The sequence below is a fragment of the Protopterus annectens genome, chromosome 11.part0, assembly GCF_019279795.1.
Source record: "Protopterus annectens isolate FY-2018-M chromosome 11.part0, PAN1.0, whole genome shotgun sequence".
Lineage (NCBI taxonomy): Eukaryota > Metazoa > Chordata > Ceratodontiformes > Protopteridae > Protopterus > Protopterus annectens.
In genome coordinates this window covers 1198589675-1198603859 of record NC_056745.1, presented here as the reverse complement: position 1 = coordinate 1198603859, position 14185 = coordinate 1198589675, and the positions used below count along the sequence as shown (strand labels likewise).

The following is a 14185-nucleotide window of genomic DNA, read 5'->3' as shown; positions in this document are numbered from 1 at the left end:
CATGGAGACAAAAGGATACTTGGGAGGCCCTAGGGCTCAAATTAAACAGGAATCATCCATAATTATATGACATTCCTTCCACTCAACACCCCTCCCCAACACAGTCCCAGACCACTCACTGTCATGCCAGCAGTCAAGATAGAAGACAGACTGTCACCAGTTCTCCTAGTGTTGGACTACATTACAGAAGGCTCTTGAGTTCTCCAAATTATCTGGGACGAATATAAGCTGCAATGGCTGAATGTTCTTCATATGGCAGGAATTCCTCAGGTGCCAGAAAACCTAAGAGAGAGAGAGAGAGAGAGATTGTCAAACCTGTCATTGTAGAACTGCTGTAAAAGGAAGTCATGGAGATAGTTTTTTTTCTCACTTTTATTTTTACCCTTTGTTGACCTGACTAGTCTTACTAGGCTAGCTGTGTTGACTTGACTAGTCTTACTAGGCTAGCTGTGTTGACCTGACTAGTCTTACTAGGCTAGCTGACACTTTTCATGGGAGAACTGAGGTGGTATTTTTACTGACTAGGCAAATTTGGCCAGCATCAGGGAACTTCTCCTACTCTTTTTTTTAAACATTTTATGGAATTATATTTTAAAGTATGACGTAAGTATAAATGCATTAAAAGTAAAGAAAACAAACCATGGTAACATTTTCATGTAGTAAACATATGTTTTCTTTTTAATACTTTTCATTCACTCCAATATTACATAAATTGCGTACTTATTGCCTTTCCTTAATCCATGCAGTCCAAACTTCTTCTTAGCCTCACCACACTCTGTATCACCTTTCTATCCCTAGTTATTTCCTCTGAGTACTTTGGTTCCTTTGCTAATTTCCTTTAGTGAATTCCCGTATCCTCTTGCCTATTTTTATACCCCTGCTTGCAGTCATCTCTGTTGGCAAAATCTCCTTTCTCCATTCCCCTCTTGGCTTGTTTCTAAGAATGCATTCTGTTACTTTATGAATATAATATTAATTATGATTTTATTGTTTTCATTAAGGACCTGCATCCAAAATCTTAGTCTCTCCTTGTTTCTTGAAGCCCCCTCCCTTCCCACCATTTTGTCATTGTCCCTTTTCACTTTGATTTATACAGTTTTGCATGTGTTATGTATATGAGGCTCAACTGTGTAGCGCTAAAGTATCCCTTCAAGACAAAGTGTGCTGTATGTATGTTGAGCCATTAACACTTCCTTTAGAAGAGTGGTCAGAAGTATTTTATGCAAGACTGCTTCTTGTTCCAAAGAAGGAAAGCACCTGGGGACTCATTCTTGGCCTGTCAAAACTAAACACCTTTTTAAAAGTGTCAAAATTCAAGGTATTGACAATTCAGACTCGTTTATCTCTCCTGTAGTCCAATGCTGTGATGGTCTCTGGACTTAAATGATGTTTACCAACATATCCCCATCTACAGGGGCTTCAAATGCTATCTCATTTTTTTTTTTGCAGGGGCTGACATTATCAATTTACATCTTTGACTGATCTGCTGTACCCAGGATGTTTTGAAAATGCTTGGCTCCAGTAATTGCCTTTTGCAGAATTATGGGCATCCATATTTTCTTATACTTGGGATGATTGCTTCTTCCAGGCAGCCATTCAGGAGAGGGTAAACATGGCCTTGTCACTCACCATGAAATTTCTCCACAGTCTGGGATTCAGTCTGAATCTCAAAAAGTTCATCCTGACAACCTCACAAAGAACAGTCTTCCTGGAGTTTCTTTACAGACACCAGACTATAGAAAGCCTTCCTTCCTCCATCCAGGGTAGAAACTTATCATGTGTATTCCCTCTGCTTAGCAGCCTAAAAAGGTGTTACTACAGAGGAGTATCTCGGGGCCCTGAGATACCTGGCTTCTGCCATTCTCATAACTTCCTGCAACCTATTTGCAAACTGAGCTTTATGCCTTGAAATTACAATCTGAAGGTAAAGAGGAGTTGGGAGATCTTCATTTTTTATTCTTTGGTCATGGGAGTTAAGCTTCCTTTAAAACCTCCTTTTTTATTTTACTTTTGCTTTACCTCACGTGCCCTTTCTTCATTTTCTTTTAAAATGTCAGTTGTATTTTGGAGTTCTCTGAATGTAAAGTCTTGGCAGCTTTTAGATGATTTTCAGTCTAAAATGCTGCTCATTGAGATGGAGGTACCTTGAAACTTCTTAAAGATACTCATGTATGTCCTTCTATTCTCATGTTGCGTATTCTAAACATGAGAAATGCTCTATGAGGCAACCTGAACATCTGGCTCATCTACAAAAGCATAGCCTGGCTGCTCTATGGTGCGTGGGATGTCACACGTAGGTACCATAAACTGTGGGTACTTCTCTGTCGTTATTTGAATGTCAGCTTGCTCATTCAGCTCTGTGCCAAATTACTTCATTTTCTAGCTTGGTTGCTGTTTTGTCTTTCCTATTAGTTGATTTTGTCCATGTCATCTAGGAAGGGAAAATGTAAGTGTGGACAGCAAATTCCACATAAACACAGCCATGACCTTTGCCTGTTCTGTTTAGGGCCTATCCACAATTACAAAGCGTGTTCCATCTGCCAGTCGTTTGCTGCTAAAATGCTGCACAGCCATCTGGCAGCCCTGAACTTATTCATTGAAAATCAATGTCTTAAATGACTTGCCTTAAGCATGGAAGCAACACCAGCCATTTCAGGCAAACCCCAGAGAAAGAAAGCCAAAATTTCTAGGCCAGAAAACCAACTGCCCTTCTGAGCTCAGACATCCCACCAGCTGCCAATTTAGGGACTGAGGTACATCTGATGGCATGGGTGACTTTGGCAGGTGCCAGTTTGGATGCTACCCTACTTTCTCCAGCCTACAACTCCATGGAGGTACCTGCATTGACGGCTTTCGATGTTGGGAGGGAACCGGGTTCGCCTAATCACTTAGTGTTAACTTCCATTCCAAAGGATTCCTCTCAAAATCCTTTGCAGACCTCTTATCCTAGTCCCTTGGTCATTCAGCCTATAGCAAGAACCCTCTCTGAAAAGGAAGCAGAAGGCTAGATATCTGTCTGCTCCATCTGAAGGCTTGCCAGGCTAGCAAGTATTCTCTCAGTCCCTTTTTAATGCCTTTATGGCTGTTAGGCCTGCTTCCTCCCAGGCTCCTGTTGCTCTACCATCTTTGAGCCCCAGGCCTGCTTCCCTGGGCCCCTTACCTGACCTGAGAATTTAGAGAAAGACTCTTCCTCCTCTTCTTCTGATGAGTCCCTCTCTTATGCCTCTCAACTGGCACCTCCATTGGGATAATGTTCTCCTGAAGAGGATTCCTTAGAGGGTGACTCCCCACCTGAAGGCATAACCTTTGGGGAAACAGTTTCAGAAATGAGGAAATGTTTTAAATGGGATTCCACAGAAATGACAGAAGTGCAAAAAAATGTATTATGAACTTCTGCAGATGGAATCCCCCTCTCTCTCAGCCATTCCTGTAGTGATCCCAGCCTACCTGGATGCCATTGCCTTAGCTTCAAATGCACCAGAGTCTCAACCTCCAGCTCCAAAGAGACTAGATAGGTTCTATAAAGTTCCTGATGACTTTAAATACCTCATCATGCCTACTATGGCAGACCCAGCTATGATTGCTGTCTCGGCAGGTAAGCAATCCAGACAGATTCCATCCTCCTCCTTAATTCCATCAGACAAAGACAGCAAAATGATGGACAGAGTGGGCAAGAAAATATACACTTCTTCCACCCTGGCTTTCAGCACCATCAATTACCAAACACACATGGTGAAGTAAGCTTTGGATCTTGTCTCACAGGCCATGGATCAGCTTCCCTCCATTCCTGATACTCCATATAAGGCACAAGTTGCCTCCACCCTCTCCTTAGCTGCTCAAGTAACTAGACATTCAGTTAAATGCAGCTATGATGCTGTAGAAGCATCAGCCAAGTCTTCTCCTTCAGCCTCAGTGCTCCACAGATACGCCTGGCTTAGACTTTGGCCACTACCAGATGATTTTAAGAATACAATTGTGGATGATCCTCTTGACAATAACTTTCTCTTTGGTAAACACTCAGCAGAATTGTTTAAAAATCTGCAAGAAAAAGCAAGGAGCTGCAGGACCTTAAACATCTGTTTGTGTCACCTGTGCCTAAGTTTCACAGAAACTATCCCTCCAAACCAAGTTTTTTCAGGCAGCCTTCCACACCACCCACTTCCAAACCTAGTGGGCTGCAAGATAAGGTCTGATGAAGGCCTTGCTTCTCCAGACAAGGTCACATCATTGACCACCTACTTCCAAAAACTACTCCTGACCAACTCCATCTCAGACCTTTCAGTTCCTTCACCTCCTAGGTCTCATGGCATCCACGCTTCCCATGCTACCCCTAACCAGGTTACACATGAGGAAGTTTCAGTGGTACCTGAAGAATGTTTGGTCTCAACACACTCATCCACTTGAGTTTCAGGCCCCATTCCTTCCCTGTCTCAAGAAGAAAATCCAGTGGTGGATCCAGCAAATTAATCTGAATCCAGGTCTCCCATTACAGCCACTCCCAGCAGCTCAACAGATGTACACGGATGCTTCAGACCTGGGGTGGGGGGCGACTATGAAAGACTGAAGGTGCAAGGGTAATGGGACACTTGCCTTTGGAAAGAACACATCACATCAACATCAGGGAGATGACTGCTCTTCTTCTAGCCCTAAAAGCATTCCTTCCCCTTATTCATCCAGAACCTCTCAAACTTTTTACAGACAATACCACAGTGCTGTGGTACATCAAGAAGCAAGGGGGAACAAAATCCTACTTACTCTGAAGGCTAGCCATCCAGGTTTGGGAAATAGCTACCCTCTCCAAAGTGATGCTGCAGGCAGTTTACACCCCCTCACAAACCAACAGGAGGATGCAGTCAGCAGGTCACTATCACAGAATCACGAATGGATGTTGCACAGATATGTCTTCCTGGACATTGTTCACTGGTAGGGTACACCACAATTAGATCTGTTTGCCTCCCCTCTGAACAGACAACTACAGTTATTCTGCACAAGAACCCCCTTCCCACAAGCATGGTGATTGGATGTCTTCACAGTCTCATGAAGGAGATGTTTCTTTATGCATATACCCATTCCCCTCATACAGGAAGTCCTATTAAAAATTCAACAGGACAAACCGAAAATCTTGTTGGTGACCCCCTTCTGGCCAAGGTAGCCCTGGATCCCCCTACATTTTTCACTAGCCAAGGGCAGTTACTACAAGTTACCTCACAAGATGGATCTCATCACACAACAAAGGGGATCCCTCATCCACCCACACTTACAAACTCTCAGGCTAACTCTGTGGGTGATAAACTTTTGATCTCTTTTAGACACCTTTATTTAGAAGATATGCTTTCTTTTCTGCAGGAGGCCAGGAAACCCACTACTAGGAGATCCTATTTATCCAAATGGAAAAGGTTCTCTATTTGGTGTCTACACAAACAACTAGAAGCTTTAGGGCAGATGTACCTCTAGTTTTGTCTCATCTGTGTGAACTACTTAAGTCTGAACTTTCATATTCTTCAGTGAAAGTCCATTTATCAGCTCTCTCTGCTTGCTTACCTCTCAGCCCACCATTACTATCCAAATTGGGTATATGTTACATATTCGAACTCTTAAATGTTCGAATCGTTAAAGACTGACCTTTAGTGATCAAACATTTAAATGTTCGAATAAAAATTAAAAAAAAAAAAAAAACTAAAGGGTGTAACCAGGGGGGCAAGACTCCCTGCACCCCCACACCCCTCACTATTTAAATATATCAACTCCAAGATCATGCTACAGTGTAGGGAATGGGAAATTTTCTGTTTCTGCACTGTAGCGCACTGAAGTGTGATCTCGGAGTTGGTATATTTAAGTAGCGGTGGGTGTGGGGGGTGCAGGGGGGGCTTGCCCTCCTGCCTAAACCCTTTCCATTTTCTTTTTTTGTTTTTAATATTTTTTTTTACATCTTCGAACATTTGAATGTTCAATCACTAAAGGTCGATCTTTAGCGATTCGAACATTTAAGCGCTCGAATATGTAATATAGACCCCCCCAAATTAGAGGTAAAGCTTTTTGTTAAGGGGGTCCTACACATCAGACTACAAAGGCAACCCATCCCTTCCTCTTGGGAACTGAATTTTATTCTAGAAAAACTCATAACTGTTCCCTTTAAACCAGCAGCCTCAGCCACCTTAAAGATGTGCACTGGGGAAACAGTGCTTTTGGTAGCCTTGACCTCTACCAGGAGAGTGTCAGAGTTACAAGCACTCATGGCCAACCCACCCTTCTTCATACTCCATAAAGACAGGAGTTTCTGTCCACACCAACCCCTCCTTCATGCCTAAAGTCGTCAATGAACTGTTGCTTAATCAATCCATCCATTTACCCACCTTCTTTCCTCCTCCTCAAAATAATAGTGAGAGAATGCTCCATTCCCTGGATGTACACAGATAACATAGATTCTACCTAGATAAGAACAAGCACATCAGAAAGTCAAACCAGCTGTTTGTATCCTTTGATCCAAGAGCTCTGGGAAAAGCTGCCTCCAAGCAAACAATCACTTCTTAGATTTCCAACACCATTTCCTTTTGTTACTCCTTTCATGGCAATCAGTTGCCTTATGCCGTGAGGGCTCAGTCCACCAGGGCTATGGCCACCTCAGGGGCATTTTTCATAGTGTTATATACAGCCTCCATTCTAGAGGCAGCCACTCGGACATCATGCCACAAATTTACTAAACATTACAAACTGGACAATATCTCTAGGCTAGGACAGATTTTGCTAAGGCCATCCTGCATGGTTTCCTGGATAGTTTATCCATCTCCTCCTCCCATTTCGCACATTGAGCTTTGGTATTCTCCTTCCTGTTTAGAATACTGCAACATAAGAATAGAAGGACATAGAATAGTCGTGTAAAGTCTTACCATAACCATACATGTTCTTCTCTTCCATGTTTCAGGATTCTTATTCCTCCCGCCTACCTCCTCTTAGGACATCTTATTTCTATTCCTTGTTTCCCCTCTCTGGATGGCATCCTTATCAACTATCCTTAGACTCTTGTCCAACTGAGGCATTCAGTGCTGAGGTCAGTGTGTGCAGACATCACATTTATGGCCCACGGTTTATGGTACCTAAGTGTGACGTCCCACGCACCATACAGTAGCCAGGCTAAGCTTTTGTAGATGAGCCGGACATTCGGGTCACCTCAGGTGGAGGATTACTCATGTTTAGAATACTGCAACATGGAAGAGAAGGACATCTATGTTTACGGAACGATTTTATAAAACTATTCTTTATCTAGCTTGAACGTCCCATCTTGGGGAAACAGTTTTGCTATGTCTTGATTTATATATTTCACCCAGTCTTTTATTCATTTATAAGTCTATTTTTAACACCTTTATTGAAATATCACTTAAGACATAGGCAAACATACATTTATTTAAGAGAAAACAAGCCATGTTAACATGTTCACTGTTGTATACCACATATATTCTTTTATACAATTGTCATCAATCCAGGATTACATAAATTGATCGATTTCCTGCCTTCCCTTAAACCTAAGTCCTTCTCTAAAACATTATTCTGCAGGTATTGTTCCCGCAATTTACATTTTTCCATATAGTTTGCTCCGGCCCTTTCTTAAAGATCCCACTTCCAGTTCTTTTATTGCTGTTAAAATATTCACTACTTCAAATACAGTTGGTTTAGGCTTTGATTTCCATTTTCCAGTAATTGCTTTTTGGCAGCCATCATAATAGTAATAGTAATAGTAATAATAACAAACAGTATGATTTGGCCACACCCCTAACAACAATGTTCAGTCTCAGCCTCTGTACAGGTTTGTACCAAGTGAGTGGAGAACAGCAGCATTCATTCCCCTACATAAGGGAACAGACAATTACAGAACCAGCCTCATATGCAAAGCCGTGGAAAGACTTATGGAACTAATCAATCAGGGCATAGGGAACCTCCAAACACTGGACCCATCTCAGTTTAGATTCAGTGGCAGGATATGCTTACTCACCCTGGTGGATTTTTTGAAGAGGTCAATAAACCAGTGAATTAAGGCAGAATGGTACACACTGCATATCTCGACTTGCCCAATGCTTTTGACACAATTCCCTTCTTAGGTATAGTAGAAAAGCTATAACTAAGCTGGAGTAAATGCCTAGTGTCACTCACTGCATTTCCAACTGGTTCACAGATAGGATGCAGGAAATCAAAATAGGGGAAGTTCCCTCTACAAAGGCAGCACTCACCAGTGGAATCCCACAAGATTTTGTGCTGGGGCCTGTCTTGTTTGGCATCTATTTTTCTAAAGTAAAGGCCAATACCAAAGGGCTGTGGCTGCTTAAGTTTGCAGATGACTGCCAGCTGGGAGTAGTCATTGAATCCACAAATGACTTAGCCAGCCTGCTGGAAGGTTTGTCCCAAATAAATAAGCGGTGCCAAAGTCATGGACAGAAACTAAATGATAACCTCACAAAGGATACAATAATGCATTTTTTTATCTAACCCAAACTATAGGTTGCATAAAAAGCTATATAAAGACCAGGAAAATCAAAAGTGATAAAATCATTGTTTTGTTAGTTATATTAAACCCAAACTAGAGTATGAAATAATATGAAAACCTCATAAGAAAGCAAGCAGGAGTAAACTGGAAAGAGTACAGTGGAAATATACCAGGACATCCATGGATTTGAAAATGTAAGTTTTTCTGAAAGGCTAAAATATCTGAACTATATACCTAAGGAAATTTTTTTTGAAGTCTGCTTGGGGTATAGTTATGCAAACACTTCCAAGTAAAGGTCCTAAACCTTTGTTGCATGATTGGGAGCCATACATTTGTCTTTCATTGCTCTCTTTTAAATTGCTTTTTAAGTGTCTTTTCCCAGTCTTTCCTAACCTCCTCAGATTTTAGTTATTTCTTATAGTTATCATGCAATGTTTTGAATGACATATTAACTGTCCTTTTTTAACATCATTTCTGTTCTAGATTCACATGGAAGCTGTACCGGAGCACATCTTTCACTTAAGATTCCTCTGTCTCTTTCTCTTTGCCTATAACTCTGTGCCTGGGAGGGAAGGCAGTATCTAGCCTGCAGACCAAACATCTTCTTGACTTCATCTCACTCAGTTACCTTTCGCTCTCTAGTTATTTGCTTCCAATACATTGGTTCCTTTGACAGTTTTCTCCAGTAAATTCCACCCCCTTTGTCTATTTTCTGTAACCCCACATGCAGTCGTCCTTATTGGCAAAAATCTCCTTTCTCCATTCTCATGTTGACTAAGTTCTTAGAATACTTTCTGCTAGTTTATGAAGATAATAGTTTGTATGGTTGTTGTTATTCTTGTTAAAGATTTGCATCCGTAAACTTCCAAGATAACTGCACACTGATCAACAGCTTAATTTCACTTCTAGTGTGAAAAAAGAAACTGAGAAATACAAACTGTTAATTCTGCCAGCTTGAGTAAAGTATATTTATGGAATAGTAGGCACACTGCCTACATTCCAGCAAAGAAGAAATGTATATCAAACCTAAAAGAAAATCAACTAGAAAAGGTGACGAGAAAACACTGACTAGGAAGAATCCTTCAGCTGTTCATCAAAAAGCAGTTCTGGCTTCAGCTTTGATACAAGAGATAGCTTCCAGTACTTCAGAGGAAAAAATTAATCAAATGTAGTCAGAAGTGATTAAAATAAATAAAACATTAAAGGATTACATCAGCTCAAATAAGAAAAGACTGGGAAAACATAGAAAAAAATATCAATTCAGATGAACTGATAAAACTGCAAAAATCAGAGGATGAAATGAAGAAAAGGCTGTCTGAGTATAAGACTGCTCAAAAAGAACTGTTTCAAAAAATTATAGACTTGAAAGACAGAGCACGCTGAGAAAAAAATAATATTTTCAGCTGTACTAGAGAAACTTCCAAGACACCAAAAAAACAAATCGGACCACCAAGGCAAAAAAATAAATAAGAACTTTAATAAACACCATAAAAGAGATTAGAGCTCTTAGGCCACTGTCCTTCATCAGATCTAACACACCAAAGACTCTGTAGGATTAAAAAACAAATTTAACCAATCCAAAATCAAAGAAGAACAGCTGTAGTCAACCAAATTTTAAGAATGGGGTCTGTGCCCCTTTAGGATAGGTTTTAATGATATAACATCATTCAGGCCTGGATAAGTATGCACCCTTAACTCAGCGATCCACATAATTTCTTCCATTTCAGTGCGATCGCACAAATCTCCACCTCTCAAATCTTAGACTGTAATTCTAGAGCCATAAAAACAAAACTATGTGCAGGGAAATCGAGCAAGTGTTTGAATAAAGCATTACACCTATCCTGACATCTTAGTACGGAGGTGCTGCAGAATTCTTTCTTTTAGCATACGATTTGTTTTTCCTACATAAAAGCATTGACAGTGTGTGCACATAGCAATATAGATCAACTTCTTGGTGCGACAGTTGGCATACAAATGTGGTTTGAATATTTTTCCAGTCACAGGATGTACAAAACTTCTGTTTCTATTAATATAATGAGATGCTTTACAATTTCCACAGGCATAGGTCCCAATTTTCCTTGAAAGGAGGGCCAAAGTCAAGGAGGGTTGGATATCCTTACAAAGTAAACTCTTCAGGTTAGCATTATTTCTGAAGGAAAAAGAAGGCTCCTGGCTGACCACTCCCTTCGTATCATCAGCTGCCATTAACATTTTTCAATTGTCTGTTATTATTTGGCAAATGTGTCTTATTTTATTGTGGTATTTTAAAATAACCCTGGGATGAGTACATACAGTGCTAGTAGTTGTTACCACATTCTCATGTGGTCTTTCCATATCAAACCATGGTCGTCCACGATCTGCTCTCAAGCCTTCAAGATTCATCCTCATGATCCTCAGATCACCCTCCTTATAGCTTCGTTCTTGAAAATGCAAACACTTCCAAGCAGAAATCCTGAACTTTCTGGACTTTGTTGTATACCCGGGAGCTATCCATATGTCCTCCCATTATTTTCTTCTGAGATACTTTTCCAGTATTGGAATCTTTTTTAATTTCTGATTAATTCTTTGAGTTCTGCAATATTTTATATGTCCTGTTACTTACCCTTTTTAGCAGCAACTTCTGTTCTAATTTTGGTTAAAAACTCTACCAGAGCAGTTCTTTCACTTAGGATTCCTTTATCCCATTTGCTTTACCTATACTCCAATATCAGTCACTAGTAAGGAGGACACTCTCTAACCTATAGTCCAAACAAGTACTTGGTCTTATCTCAATCTATTACCTTTTCCTCTCTAGAAATGTATATTGTATGTTCATATTATGTGCTATAGTAATGTTTTTGTTTTACTCCAGGTAGTTATTACTAACTTGTATTTTGTTCTAACCCAAAATGCTCAGATTGGAGAAGACATACTGATGTCATTTATCTTTCAGTTGGGCTTTCTTTTCCCATAATGCAGTCTTGAGTCATTAGAAGGCAAAATTATCTTATCATATATGCATTTGATTACAAGAGTAGAACTTGTTAACGTTGAAAAAACTCTGGAAAAATGTCTGAAACTTTCTCACAGTGCCATTCTGTAGTTGCAGTTCTTTCTTTTACACACACTGCAGAAAACATCTGAGTGTCTCTGACTGTATCATATTTGCTGAAAATACAAGATCACATAGCTCCTCAATTCAGTCTGCTTGTTTCACTGGGGTCTATATCACATAGTCGAACTGTCATAAGTTCGACTATGTAAATATCGAACCTGGAAGTTTGAAATGCAAGAACTTTGAACTGTTCTGGTACAAACCAAAAAAAAAAAAAAAAAAACCACTTCAAACTCTTTCTAATGTTGGTGGCTTCGCCCCCACACCCCCCAACGTGGGGGCTGTGCCCCCCACACACCCCCTACTTAAGTATACCAACTCTGAGATCACACCACAGTGGAGGAAATAGCAAAGCCACGGAAATGGCCCACCAAATTTATTCCCTAGGAAAAATATTTGGTGTTCCGCAGCTTCGCTATTTTGAGATTTCAAATTTCCCAGTTCGAAGTTTCGGCGTTTAGACAATTCTGCGTTTGAACTAATGATATAGACCCGTTTCACTGCTGTCAGGTTTCTACGCTCTGAAACTACAAAGTAAGCCATGAGTTTCCCAAAGGTTCAATAGGCTTTTGATCCCAAGGGGGTGGGGAGAAAGTACCTTATAAAGATAGTGCACAGAAAAAAATGTCTGAATTCCTAATGGCTCAGTAGGTTTATGACCTCACTTGGTGGGAAAAAGCAAGAACTACCAATACCCTGAATTGCAGGTTTTTCTTTGCCTGATATCTAAAAATGTGAGGACTAGGTATGAAAATTTGTTCACACTCAACATAGTGTGCACTGAGAAAAGTGTGCAGGGTAGGAGTGCAACAGTGGAGAAGAAAAACAACTGAGTAGGACAGGAATTGTACAGAGGAGAAGAAACAGTTAAGTCACATTTGTTTATAAGCAAACACACACATGCACATTTCCTAAGTGTATGGGTCTGGCACGGAAGGTTGTACAGCTGATTTGGTTAAAACAGGAATTTCTCATTTTTCCATTGTTTCATCTTGGACAGATAGAGAGATGTAATAGATGTAGGTACATATATACATGCACATGCGTGTGTGTGTGTGTGTGTGTGTGTGTGTGTGTGTGTGTGTGTGTGTGTGTATGTATATATATATATATATATATATATATATATATATATATATATATATATATGTGTATGTGCATGTTAATGTGTGTGTGTGACAGAGATACCTGTCAACTGTCCAGATTTTTTGCAGGATTTCCAGATTTTGTATACTATTTTTGTCCTGTTTCTCATAAACTGTGAGGTTTTCTGGAAAATCATTGAGGATTAAAGTCACTAAATAATGACATACTTTTGAGTTCCAGATTTCATCCACAGCCCCTTTTCCCAATTGTTGCATGTGGGGTTGGGGTGTCACTTCATCAGTGGCAATCATCTAGAGCCAAGGTGTACACCACCAGATGGCTAGCCCTGTTGCGCAACTTCTTCCACACTGCACACTTGCACACACACTCACATCTATGGCCCATTTTGAGTGCCCAGTCCGGATTTGACCACTTCCAGTTCCACATAAAGGAGATGAGAAGTCTTCACACTTTGTTGTTGTCTGGGTGCCAAATTATAAGTATGATCTAATCTGTTAAGTAGAGAATTTAATGACTTAATGGCAAGACAAAATAGCAGTGGTGACAAAGAGTCACCCTGGAATATCCTCCTTTGAATTTTAATCCCTGGGATTGTAGGAATGTTCTATATTGCAGAGATGATGAAGGGTGAGATTAACCAAGGGTTTTTTTGTCTATCATAGAAATGATGAAAGGTGAGATTAACAGAGCCTTGATGGACAAGGATGAGGAAGAGATCAGAATAGACTGTGAATAAGCAGTTACTGAATGAATACCTTGCTTTAATCTTTAGAAATGAGAACAAGGGTTGTAGACCATGATGGGTTAGAGGTGGAACATAGTGAGAACAGCAATAGGCAAACACAAAGATAGTGATAGGAGAGATGGAGATGAAGTATGAAGTCTGTAACAAGAGTAATATTTTAAAAAAAAATCCCTGATTTTGGGACTTTATTCCTCCATTAATTTTAGTTTGTCGAAATTTTTTGTTCTTAGATGTGAGAGGTATGGTGCTTGTATATATGTATATTTAGTTGTGAGGCTCTGGGGAGTGCAGAGGAGGCCTGCAGCCCAGTAAAAACACTTGCTTTTCTGTAGTTCAGTATTGTCAACTAAAAATTCTGTCAATGTACTTTGATTGACAGAATATTAGTGAATGAGTTGTGTTTTTGATTTTGTGTTCTATGCTAACATTCTACCATGTACATCTTGACATAATTAATGGCACTGTTTGTGTATAAGTGTGTGTGTGTATATGTATATATATGTATATCTGTGTGTGTGTGTGTGTGTGTGTGTGTGTGTGTGTGTGTGTGTGTGTGTGTGTGTGTGTGTGTGTGTGTGTATAAATATTTTGCAATATGACTCATTTGGTAGGACAGAAGATATCGTCTGGGGAAGGAAAACGTGTAGGCCATGGTTTTCCTTTAAGCATGATTATTAAGTTCTCATGGTTTTCCTTTTCTACTGTGTTACTATTACTGCCTATTTTTTAAGGATGCTTTGTTTCACTATCTTATTGATTTATT

General features: G+C 40.0%; 1 protein-coding gene across 1 annotated transcript in view; it reads left to right on the top strand.

Annotated features, from left to right (window-relative positions):
- Positions 1 to 14185, top strand: part of LAMB1 (laminin subunit beta 1) — a 1172470-nt gene that overhangs the window by 983228 nt on the left and 175057 nt on the right. The window lies entirely within an intron of this gene.